The sequence below is a fragment of the Rhipicephalus sanguineus genome, chromosome 9 (assembly GCF_013339695.2).
Source record: "Rhipicephalus sanguineus isolate Rsan-2018 chromosome 9, BIME_Rsan_1.4, whole genome shotgun sequence".
NCBI classification, from domain to species: domain Eukaryota; kingdom Metazoa; phylum Arthropoda; class Arachnida; order Ixodida; family Ixodidae; genus Rhipicephalus; species Rhipicephalus sanguineus.
This window is the reverse complement of record NC_051184.2, coordinates 14,274,166-14,287,337: the sequence shown is the minus strand read 5'-3', so window position 1 is coordinate 14,287,337 and position 13,172 is coordinate 14,274,166. Positions and strand designations below refer to the sequence as shown.

Sequence of the window (13,172 nt, the reverse complement as noted above, 5' to 3'; positions counted from 1 at the left end):
AGTCCGTGCCTTCGTTTTGGGAACGAAGTTGTGAAGGGCTTGACAGTATTCTCATGTGTTTTCCTACGTGCGGAAATGACAATCTCTTTTAAGATGAGCGTGTGCTCGCTTTTGAACCAGAATGTCAGTGAAAGTTTTAACGGAAGGCCTAGTGTAACGACGTTAGCGTTAGTTTTTGCCACCCCGCCCTAACCAAGTTGCACCATCGGCCTTTGTTGCGCTTTAGATATTTGTCCTGTCGAATTATTCGAAACTTCGAATACTAGCTATTCGAAAGTCGAATCGAATTATTCGATTAGGTACTATTCGATTCGAATTCGACACTCGAATATTCGCACACCCCTAGTTTGTACATATTAGGATTCTTTGGTATTTGGAATTCAAAAACAGACAATTAAGCCAGGCAAAGACTTGGACGCCTGCTGCAAAAATGGACTTAGCAGTCAAGACTATTGTTTTGTGCTCATACACTGCTGTGTTATAATTGTTCTAAGCAAAAAGGATAAGCAATCCAAGAAGCTCATGACTTGGTTGTACAATTTTACTTGTTGTCCATGTGTTTACAAGCAATGTACTGATATTTCCTAAAGTATTGTTGTGACCATGAAGTGTTTGTTATGTATCTGTGTTGTGAATTAAGCTGGTTACTTACAATGTGGGAACGCACAAAATGACTAGACCATACCTATTAATTTCTGGGCACTTGCCGTGCGTCAAGTGGGGCTCTTTACCAAGAAGGTGGAATTTCCCAGCCCACTTGTCAGCGGTCAGCTGCAAGCTGAAACAAATTTTGTGCTACTCCAAGCCATTACTTGCCTTTTTGGACACAACTTTGCCGATTGCCTCTGAAGAGGGAAACTAGGACGTTAGGATAATTTTTCTTCCAGGGCGAATTTATTATAGGTTCAAAATAACAGAGAGCTGAGCTAGTTGGTAAGTATTAATTCTAAAAAGACAGGGCGTAATGTCTTGTAATGTCAAGAAGGCTAAATCACTTACTTTAGAATTGTTTTTTTCAGCCAAAACACATAAGAACGAGATTCCGTTTCGAGCAATCGTTTCAGAGCAAGGCACCTGGCAAGTCGCTGTATCTAGTTATTTGCAGAACTGCTTAACCTCTTTGAGTTTTTCAGGCCCTTTCGTATGCGTATTCTCAGGCGCTAGTTCAGTTCTCTCAGAGGAGAACCCCGGCTGTTGTAAGGCCTTTAGTATGGATATTGAAGACCTGTATTATTCTTTGCCGCATGAGGACTTGTTAAAATGTGTTAATGAATGTATTAACGAACAAGAGCACCAGACGGTTTTCACCGAAAAATGTGGTGTTTCTACCGGGGCATTTCTAGAAATCCTATCCATGTATTTAAAGTCGACGCTGGTAGGTTGGAAGGAAGGTGTTTATGTGCAGAAATCAGGGATATGTATTGGTTCTAAAGTTGCTCCGGTTCTTAGTGATTTATACCTTAGCAAGATGGACAATCTTTTGGAAGGCGCCTTAGGTAATTCGGTTATTAAGGTTTTTCGTTATGTGGACGATTACTTGATTTTTTGTAGTGGTGAGGACTTTGAAAAGGTGGTAACTTCCGTGAGCGAAAAATTTGAATTAAATGGAGCAGGGCTGAGCTTTACTAAAGAGGTGCCTCAGAATAATGGGATACAATTTCTAGACATTTCCTTAACATTCCAGAAGAACCACGTGTGCTGGCAGTATTCTCCTAGATCTTCGAAACCGCTGTTAAATTTTTCGTCGAAGCACTCGAAGGTTGTAAAAAACGGCATCGCCATGTCTTGCCTTAAGTCAGCCCTCACCAAGTCGTGTGAGCACAAAATGAGTGATAGCTTTAACGCACAGGTTACACGTCTTTTAGATGTAGGGTATCCTCGTGATGCAGTGGCCACGGTCGCTGAACGTTTAAAGAAGTCTATTGTGTTAAGCCCGAGCATGGTTGCAGAAAGCGATAGGAAGAAACGTGTCGTAGGTATACCGTACATTCATCGCGTATCTCACAGGCTAAAGAAAGTAGGAACTAGATACGGCGTTAACGTTGTTTTCACGGCTGCCAATAAGCTAGGTAAGATTTGTGCCGCTGTGCAGAGGAAGAATGAGGGAGTAAAAGACAAGAAGCGGACCGATATTTGTTTAGTAAAACACACCGACAAATTCACTGATTGCCGTACGAGTGTGGTGTATAAGATCCCTTTCAGCTGCGGCCGCTTCTACGTAGGACAGACGGGCCGATGCATCAACCAGAGATTGCTGGAACATAAGAGATCGCTAACAGGAGGCTCACCTTCTAATCTATCTTTACATTGTCGAGATTGTAAGTGCACGCCAAAATTTGATGAATGCGCAGTGTTGTACCGGCATAGAAATGAAGAAACGCGCCTGATGATTGAAGCATGGCATATCGAGAATAGTGGTAGCGCCAACCAACCGTCGATTAACTTGCATAAAGATGAAATCAAATGCCTTAACAGTTATCTTTCACGTACACCGCCACTCGTGCCGGATTGATAGGTTCGCATGTTGCATGGGCATGCGCAGATAAGTTTTCGTGCCTTCTTTCTTTTCAGCCGTTGTGCGTCTCTTCAGTTGTTAGTCGGCGTTTGTGGTGTCCTGACTTCTTTCTTGTGTCCGTGTTTGCACGCCCTGTCTTTTTAGAATGATTATTATAGGTTCGCTCCACCAGTTAAAATAGTTTTGAATCCATAGAAATTTAATATATGAATTGTTTTTGGAGAATTACGTGCTGAAACCACGATGCGATTACGACGCGCATCATAGTGGGCACTCCGCATCAGTTTTGACCACCTGGGGCTCTTTAATGTGCACCTTAATCTAAGTAAAGTACACGTGTTTTCGGTTTTCGCACCCCACCGAAATGCCCGTCACGGCGGCCGCATCCATTTTGTCGCCTAGTTTTCCTAGGCGATAAAACAAAACAAATGCGGCCGTCGTGGAGGGAATTCACACCCGCGTCCTCGCATTTACCAGCGCGGCACCTTACCTGCTATGCCAACCTTGTCAAGAAACAAGCCAGTAGTAAGGAAAATACGGATTCGGGTGGTTTGAAGTCAAAAGGTCGAGAGAAGTGAGTTTTGCCAGCCACTGAGTTTTGCGCTGCAAGCTATCGTATTCTATCCGCAAGGCTACCGGCCAGGTGATGTCCCAAAGAGGCTGCATAAAATTGGCACGAGGAAATAGGGAAATAATTATTGTGTACACGAGCGTATACATACGTTTCGTAGCTCTTCTTGCTCGTGCGTTCGCGCTTGATGAGCCACTACTTCACGATGTAACCGAGTTGTTTGCTTGTGTGAACGCTCAGTGATGTATTTTGTCTTGTAATGATTTATGAATATGTAATGAAACATTATCAGGCTTACACATTGCCGGTGTTGTGTGCGTTAATGCCAGTTGAGGCATTGGCGTCTCCTGGCACCTTCGTAGCATTTCACACAGTTGGGGCACGGAATACACACGAAAGACAGTTCAGAAGATTCATTACGACACTCGCAGGGCTCGGTAAGTGAACAAAACGTGGCATATACATTTATTTCTTTTGTACGAGCACGGGCGACCGGAGCGCACTGCACAGCAACCAAAAACGAGCGACGGCAGCCATATTGCATAAAACTCATTTCCGTTTCCTGTTGTACAACGGCATCTCTTGGTCGGCTACTTTAGTTCAAAACGCCACCGCTACCCTTATTTCCGTTGCACTGTCAAAGGTACAGTTTCCCTTCTCTAAGTGTATGGGTGTTCTGTGCTACTACGAGGGACGAACGGGTGCCGCCTTAAGGAGCTTCGCCCCTAAAACCAGCCGAGACTGTCCATATAATTGCTATCGCAATAAAATGTACTTGCCCAAGTCACTAACAAAGCGAAGCAGAGAGACCAAAATACTCGTACGAAGGATGCTTGACCAAGGAAGTTCACGAAGCTAAGGCTGGAAGACGTAGCAACGGACCTGCGAGATCGTCTGTTTCCGGCGCCAGACGCAGAGGCTGGCAAGCTAGAGGGAAAAAGAGCCACCTGTTAATCAGTGCGAGACATGATGCCCCTGTTTTACCGACATACACTAGTTTTAACACCAAGTTTAGAACGATTTGTGACACAGTGCGATCAATTATAGATTCTATCACGCATTACAAGGGAACAAGTTTGCAGTTATATTGATTAGATAAGAGACTGAAAATATGAGTGAAAGGCAGATTCAATTGCAGCATTAGCACTAGATTCGATATAGAATTAAAGCGGTGTTTAAGTTGCACTTGGTCGTACTATAGATTGCCAAAGCTTCTGCCAAGAGGCTGAGGCAATCTCACTGTAATGGAAGTGTTCTGCCAACTTCAATCCCTCCTTCGTTTGATTAAAAAGAGGACAGGGTCACCAGTACTATGTTTTAATAATAATACCTGGGGTTTGACGTCCCAAAACCACGATATGATCATGAGGTACGCCATAGTGGAGGGCTCAGGAAATTTTGACCATTTAGTGTTCTTTAACATGCACTGACATCAGACATTACACGGGCCTCTAGCATTTCGCCTCCATCTAAATGCGACCACCACGGCCGGGATCGAACCCGAGACCTCTGGGTCAGCAGCCGAGCACCGTAACCGGTGCACCACCGCGGCGGACTAGAAGAACTATGTTTTGAGCGCTGCAGTCAACTGACTTGCCATGGCAAATGTAATGTCTCATTATCTATAGCTTTGGTAAGGTTATTTTTCTGTGTTTCACTGGAAACAAAACAAGCAGTTATGCTATAGACAACTGCTCAAGATAACCACACCTTGTCACTACGAATCCGGCTGCTAAAGGTATACTGTAGGCAGTAATGCAAGTGCTCGCATCGAAATTACGCCAATATGGCACAAACTGAAGACTGGAAACTCAAGTTTCTGCATTACTTAGCCCTAAATTGTTCTGTTTAATTCGATGAGCACCTTGCCCTTGTTAATCAATGTAGATTTGCTTACGCGAGTCATTGCAAATCTCTCAGCAAAGGTCCATCAGAACACAGTGGGCGCTAGCAGGGAGATGCAACATTGTCTGCCGAGAAACGGTCAACCGGGTAGGTAATCTTCTATTGAGCAGTAGCTGGATGACGTACAAGGACCTGTGGGATCGTCCCCTGTGTGCAGCAGATGCAGAAGGTGGTAATATAGAAGGAAAAGTGAGCCACCTTCTAGATCAGGGCTCTCAGACACTCGGCCCGCAAGCTCTTCGCGAGCAGCCCGCAGCTTCACAAGAATAAACTTTCGCGACTGCTAAATGGTATTCGCATTATTTTCTCGCCTATTGCGATTAATAACGCTTTGTTCGGGGGAGCTGCAGAGACGGGACTGGTATGAAGCATTTTTTTCCTGAGGCACCCCATGAAGTCACCATGTGTGGAAATATCACCATAGAACAAAAACAATTTCAGAATCTCATTCTGCAGATTGGTATCGATATCTTTTTCAAAACCTACGTCAAATACCCTGCGGATATTACCCATATATGAGATATGGGAAAGGCATCCTTTCAAATGTCAACGTTAGCTGACATTTTGTTAACGATAACTGCTGCATGCAATTTGAGTGGATTGTTGAATTCAGTATCAAGGAATGAGAAATGGAAAATAGACAACCAACCATTTGTAGCACGTAGCCACAAGGAAGCCACAAGGAGCCACAAGGAAACCCCGGACCAGGACGAATTTTTCTGCGACTAAGAGGCTTTATTTCTGAGAATCCGTATGGATTTCCTTGTGGCTTCGTGCTACAAATGGGTGGTTGTCTATTTTCCCTTTCTTAACCCTTCCGCCGCCTTGCGGGATTCCGCAGACCTGATTTTCAATATGTGTCCAGTTGCTTCGAGTTGTCGATGAATTCGCCCTCGCACTGCCAATTGCTAGCTTCCTGATTAGCTCAATTGGTAGAGCGACCGCCCTGGAAAGGCGTTGGTCCCGGGTTCGAACCCCGGACCAGGACGAATTTTTCTGCGACTAAGAGGCTTTATTTCTGAGAAATCCGTATGGATTTCCTTGTGGCTTCGTGCTACAAATGGGTGGTTGTCTACTTTCCCTTTCTTAACCCTTCCGCCACCTTGCGGGATTCCGCAGAACTGATTTTCAGTATCAAGGAATATAGCATTACTGAATGTACAACTACATACTTATTTACATTCTAATTGCAATTAATTGCTGTAAAACATAGTTATTTTAACACTTGCACTTGCTTTAAGTTTGGTCTCCAGAACGTTGGCATCAGGTTGTGTACATTTCACGCATTTATAGACAGTCGATAACGCATCTCGCAAAGGGATAATGTAATGGTGCGCTTCGTACATAAGCAGCCCTAGCATAAGTGGAAGCTCCTTGAGCAAGAGAGAGGCTATAAGCACTGGATAACGCGTTAAATTACAATGCAAACGTAAAATTTTGGCAGTACTAGTCGACTACGACGAGCGGCAATATACTGTGGACATGCTCCACCCTTGTCAGCCTGTCATGGGCTCACCTGCCAAGTTGGTGCCGCTAACGAAGCTCGCAGCAACGATGGTTATTGCAGCGCTCCTTGGCGAATCGCTGGCAGTGCACATTTTCAGTGGTTCCTGGTTTTGCAGTCCATGGTCCAGGTGTCGCCGCCCCAATGCGAAGCTGCATCGACACGTGCCATAGTTATTAAGTAGAAACAAAAAAGTTCAGATTCTATTTTCTGAAACTGATGTAAGATGACATTAATGTTGGACTTGGGGCTCTGTATTATGTGACAAAGCGGAGTTCCTAATGTGCACCTAAATTTACAACTACACGAGTGTCTGCATTTTGCTCCCAGGTAAATGCAGCCACTGTGGTCCGGAATCGAACCTGCATCCTAGTGCTGATCGGCGCAATGCTGTAGCTGCCAAGACGCGGGGGCGAGTGCCATGAAAAACCAGCATGTTTCAGTCGAAGATTATAGGAATTTTTAAAACCGCTTTCCCATTGTCTTAAAGGGCCCCTCACCAGCCTCTGAAAATACAAAAAAAAAAACGAGCTCAATATTTTCTCGTGGCGTTTCTCGTCTTTCTGGCACACTTCGTGACGCAGAACAGTTATTGCCGTGATGTCTATATAGTACATGTATACTCCCGATTGGTCCATATACACGAAATATCAGATGTGAATTGTCTCCTGCACTGCTTTGCCATGCAGCCGCCCATCCATTCTTCCTTGCCTCGCATGGCTATCGTGCGCGATCAACTGATATCACTTCATTTTCTGTGTTTCTGACTGCGCAAATGGCGATAACAGCGCGTAGCGACAAGCGCGAAATCTTGATAGGGTCATAGCAAGACTTGTGTTTGGGCAAGTTGGTTCATACATGATACGGACATACGAGCGCTATGGGACGGGGACATAGACAAGAGGCACACAGGACTTGTATAAATTTTACATGTCTGCTCAATAAACCTCAGTTGAAAGTTGAGCGCCTGTCCTGTGTGCCTCTTGTCTATGTCCCCGTCCCATAGCGCTCGTATGTCCGTATCTTGATAGGGTCAACGCTTAGTTCTAACATGGTACACGTGCTTTTAAGAAACAAGTGGCGAGGGGCAAATATGGCCTGTAAGAAGGGTAGCGAAGGCGAGGAGGAAACCACTCTCTCGTCATTTAACGCGGGGTGGTGAGGGGCCCTTTAACAAAAGGACGAGGAACGAGAGAGAAGACTGGATATGACGCTGGCGTCCTTTCCCATCTCTTCATTCTCAGTTTGCGCCACAAATCTTGTTAATCTATGCACCAGTTCGCCCAACATTACACCGCTAAGGCATATTTCCTTTCTCATTTATCATACAGCTCAAAGTAAGGTTCTCACGCGAGGTAGTGTTGAGAGGTTGTCAAAAAGGAAGACCCGTTCAGCGCTAGCAGGGAAATGCGATGGAGGTGGGCAGATAGCTCTCCTGGCACACACGATGAAGTCTGTTGTAGGTTGCACAGGTTGAGGACCTGTAATGACATACAAGGCAGTTTGTAGACCTGAATATGCGCAATGTACTATCGCGAGCACTACGACAGAACACACGAGCGTGTGGTTCAACCCCAATTTGACCAACACTGGAGTAGCACTCTGAAAAGTAAAGTGGAAAGGGCGACACTTTATCGTGAATTGTCACACTCCCACCCATGGTGGAAAAAAAAACTAGGAGGACGCGTCACGTGAAAATTTTGAAGCCCAGCCATAAAAACTTAAACAGGAGCATGCTGGGAATTGCGACCAGGGGGAGAGCGGCGACCGATGAGATTGGCTTGTGGACGCTAGGCGCGCGCGCTTGTCAATTTTTGTTTTTGTTCATGAGCCCACCAAAAACGTAATTAAACAGGAGCATCATGGGAAGTGTGACACGAACGCGAGGAGCAAGCGGCTTCAGAGGAGGTTGGCTTTGTGGACGCTAGGCGTACTCCCTCTTATATTTAAACACGAAAGTGTTTATGCCGGGGTCCACCAAGTACATCCGTCACGGATTATGACGTTGATAAAATGGGACGCCAGCGTGGGAAGAAAAAAAAACCAAGAAAAGATCCCCCACTGGAATCGAACCACGTCCTTGCGGCCGCGACCGGCAAGCGCCCGACGCCCTACCGACCTAGCTAACTCGGTAGAGGTGAGACCACGGCGCGAACGCGCCTTATATCTTCACACATTCTCTCTTTCGTACGGTGGTCACTGTCGGCGGAGTAGGTAGGCGGGGGCGGAGCGGGGCGGTGCCGCCCGTCTAGAGAGGTGGAAAAGAAGTAATGCTTTATGATCGACACTTACTAGCGCTTACTCCGAGATTGCGTGCGATATCGGAGGTCATGGTAAAGCGTCTCGATACCAGCGAGGTACACTGGCCGCGCTGGCGTCGCCGAGGCACCCTTGAAGCAATTACGTCGTTACGTTCTTTGCCTTTCGCTTCGTGTTAGCGTGTGTCGGCTCATCGTAGTAGTGCAGCTTCCACATACACTAACGGGATTTCTCCGCCGCCGACTGCTTCGATTGCGACAGCACCGACTAACAAAACTGCTGCAATACGCGTTGCAGAAAGGACGCGATTTCGACGGTGCGAAGGTCGTGCCTTGGTAGAGCGAGACCGCGCCTGCGAGACAGGTTACGAACTCTACCTCCCGTGTTGCTGAAGCACAGTGTGTGGTAGTGTATACATGAGCGCAGGCGTCGGTCACCCATTGCTAGAAAGCGCACACTGTGTCGTTTCTCTCCTTAATTGACGACGCTTTGAAGAAGTGCATACCGGGTACCAGTGTTGATTATGAGCTTGTTGATATCATCCTTACGCGGGCTTCACGATTCGCTGTGTCCAAATGTATGTTCACAAAGTCAGCTACCGCAACGGTTTTATCACAATGATGGGCGTCAGTCGTCGCGATAGAGACATGCCGTCAACATAGGTGCATCCACGTCAAACGGTGCTCTAGATGCCCAACACGAATATACATTGTACAAGCTCTCATATATCACAACACTACACAATAAGCACTACTTCTGTGAAGACACGTTTCACTTTCGTGTTATACCGATTCCTATGACGGAGGGATTAGCCATGTTTTTTGTTTTTGCTCCATGCTCCCTCCACACGTCCAGCTCTACGATGCGTGAAATGTGACAAGAGCTTGATATTGCAGCGCCTGTGTAGCACTCATGCCCAGCAAAGTGCCGCTTTTTAAACTCACCATGAGCACTGCTCCAGAGATCTTGGATCAGGTAGCAACCATGTGCGTCTGGGCGAGAAAATAAACGAGGGCAAAAGTTAACATCACAATGCCACACAAACTGGAAAGACACGGACTGCAATAAAACCGACAGTAATCGACTGACAGCAGTAATTTATTATTATTATTATTAATATTATTATTATGATTATTATTATTATTATTATTATTATTATTATTATTATTATTATTATTATTATTATTATTATTATTATTATTATTATTATTATTATTATTATTATCTGTTTCGCACCTTTTACAAGATGGCAGCAGCAGGGAATAGGACATTGGCAATCGTAGTGCAAGAAAAAAGGAAGACGTAACTAAATTTAGTTAGGTACTCGCTCTTCTCAGGACCAAATCAAGTTCAGTCCAGTTCAGGTAATTCTTGGGGTTCTAAGTCCCAAAACGATACGGGAATGAGAGACTAGTGTAGGGCACCGGAAATTCCGAAAACCTGAGGTTCTTTAACGTTCATGTAAAGATTTAACTAGATTACTAGATTTTAGGATCCATACAGTGATAAATACATTTAGCACAAACAAATTAATGCTCACAAGAAGAAACGCGACAGATGAGGACGGGTGCAGGAATCTACAAAATAGCAAAAGAAAGAAACCAACCTGGTTAATGATGATGACGTGCCTATTGAAGTCGATGCTAGTTCTGAAATGTTAAATGCTGACACGACTTCGAAGTGCTTCGACTTCGTTTACTTGTGAAGTGTTGAAATAAGCGCTTATTTACATATACAAATTGTTATGCAAGGCACCAATTGGTTGCATTAATTTAAATGGTGTGAAGAAAAGATGCACATTTTACAGCCGTGATATAAGGTACCGCGTACGAATGGATTGCAAAAAATATCGCTGGAAGAAAGCGAACTTTTACTCGACGTTTCCCGTAGACCTGCACACGACCGACACAAAATCTACTAGCCGTTTGGTCATACTGAGCCGTTGCACAACTAGCTAATGTTTAAACCATAGCGGTTACTTCCTTGCGAGAAGGGGGATTTTTTTAATCAACATTCATCATTATCTGCCACCATGGAGGAAAGTCTGCCACGATTGGGGCGCAGTGAACTTTGCGCCGCCACGACGAACGCCGCATTGCCGGCATTTTTGTTGACAGCAGCAATAGTCTCATCTCAGTAGCAGTAGTCTCGTATCTTTTCTTGATGTTCTCGAATACAAATGCTAAATAATAACGTACCTTATATTATGAATATTACATTACAAATAAGCTGCATTTTTTATTTACAGGTAACAGCATTACAGACGGTGGTAAAATATTATTATGATTCAGTAGTTTTAGCAGCTTCGCACATAGCGGCTAGTCGTTATATTGATCGCGAGATCGAAGAGAGTCGGCGCCTAGCGGCAAAAGGACGAAACCCCGAAGTGTGGATGCCGGTCAGCCGGGGCCCCTTCGGCAGCACTGTAAGCAGTGTTCGTGTACTTCGCGAACTTACGATGGAAATTGACGACGACAGTGAGTAACCTGTGAAAATCTTATTCTTTGCTTTTTTGCAACGGAAATCGTAACGTGAATAGCTGTATTTCGTAAATGCATCGATGCGGAAAGCGTGTGCTTGATGCGACCGCACATTATGCGCTTGTTGCCTTCTAACGTGTTTGTGAGGCAATGCGTTCTCTTTTTCGTTCCAGTGCCTTTGCCTTTGAGCACCATTCTTAACCGTGTTGGGGACGGTGTCAGGTGTCTCGTTGAAGGCGTCGAGGTCGTTTCAGCGGGCCACATTGTAGTGCGTCCACGCGCTGGCTCTGACGGTCCAGTGCACATTATCGCATTAGTGCTGCAATCGTCAGTGGCTTACGATGGATCCACATCGAGTCGACCTGAAGTTGGCCGGCATGCACAACATAGCAGAATTGAACTGCATATGCCCTGCAGGGAAAGTAGTGCCAGTGTCACACGGCCACTTTTATCGCGATCAGGGTCGATGCGGATTCAGGCTCTGTTACACGGTCACTCTTAACCCTTTCAGACGCCACCTATGAAGAACTGTCTGCAAATGCGTCAAATTGACACTACTTATTTCAAGGCACTCGATATTCCATTTCAACAAAAATAATGTCGTAATAAGTTTATTTTTGACTGTTATAGCAATTAGGCCCAATTAAATTGTAATTAAATATCTGCTTATCCTCAAGTCGTTCATGCTCTGTTTTTGCATAAATAGAATCAAATCTCATTTCGCATTTCGCCTCCAATGAAATGCGACCGCTGCGGGCAGAGTATCGAACCCGTTTCTTCGGGTCAGCTTGCCGAGCACCGTAATGATGGACCGCCGCGACGGCGAACGTTAATAATCGTTACATAGTTTTCCTGCAGCATAAATTGTGCGAGTGCTTGTCAGGCTGGGCTAATTAAGGGCCATATTAACGTTGTACTGCTAAATGCGAATGGGCTCATGCCACCCATGTTATTTGGTAAAACTATACGTTTGCTGTAATTGCGTACGTTTGACGAGTCATTATTTCCTTCATTTATTTCCAGGTGGTGTACAAAGGTACGCGCAAGCACATTGCCTCATCTAAGGATATCTTCCAATTATAAGAACACCTGATGCAAATGTTCAAATAAATTCTGAGTTTCCACACCATGTTGCCTTGGCTGTGTGCAGTTGGCTGGACCAGTAGGTCCTGAGCCAATAAAAGCAGGAATCAACCAAGTGGCATGCGATATCAGCCAGCTGAGATCCGTGCAAGTTCTGGCCAATTGAATTCTATTTTATGATTAATCCTGGAATTTCGCCTGGGCATGGCTCACCACCAAGGTGTCTAGCTTGAACAACTTTTACAGACGGGTGTTTTCTGTGCGAACTGCGCCATATGAACGAATTGGAATACAAACCAATTGGCTCAAATGGTTATGTGCTGACTGCACCATTTGACCCAATTGGACAGGGGTGTAGCAAGAAATTTTTTTTCGGGGGGGGGGGGGGGGAGCGTTAAACCATACTTTACGTATGTTCGTGCATGCGTTTGTACGTGTGAGTGTGTATACATGCAAGCAAAATTGAAAAATTTGGGGGGGGGGGGTTTCAACCCCCCCCTGGCTACGCCCCCTGCAATTGGAATACAACCAATTGGCCCAAGTGGTTTGTGCTTACCGCACCATTTGACCCAATTGAATACCGCCAATTGGCGCCCTCCTTTAGATGATTGGGGGAAGGGGGGCGCCTCCCTTGGGAATCCTCCCCCGCAAAGAAGGAAAAGAAATGATCGCAGCATAAACATTGAGGATGCGCATCGCTGAGAAGACGAAACTGCTAGCGCTTGTGTTGTGTTCTCCTCTGTTGTCGTCGTCCATGCAAGCGCTCTGCATTGTCATCAGTAGTTACATGAAACAATATTTGCAGTGAAGAACAGATCATATCATAGTGATTGGAAGCGAGCTCCGTTCGTATGG

The 13,172-nt window shown here is 45.3% G+C and overlaps 1 non-coding gene across 1 annotated transcript; it reads left to right on the top strand.

Moving 5' to 3' along the window:
* The first annotated feature begins 5,905 nt into the window (after nt 1-5,905).
* Nucleotides 5,906-5,979, top strand: Trnas-gga (transfer RNA serine (anticodon GGA)). Its single transcript has one exon. It is a non-coding gene; the product is annotated as a tRNA-Ser (tRNA).
* Nucleotides 5,980-13,172: the final 7,193 nt, after the last annotated feature.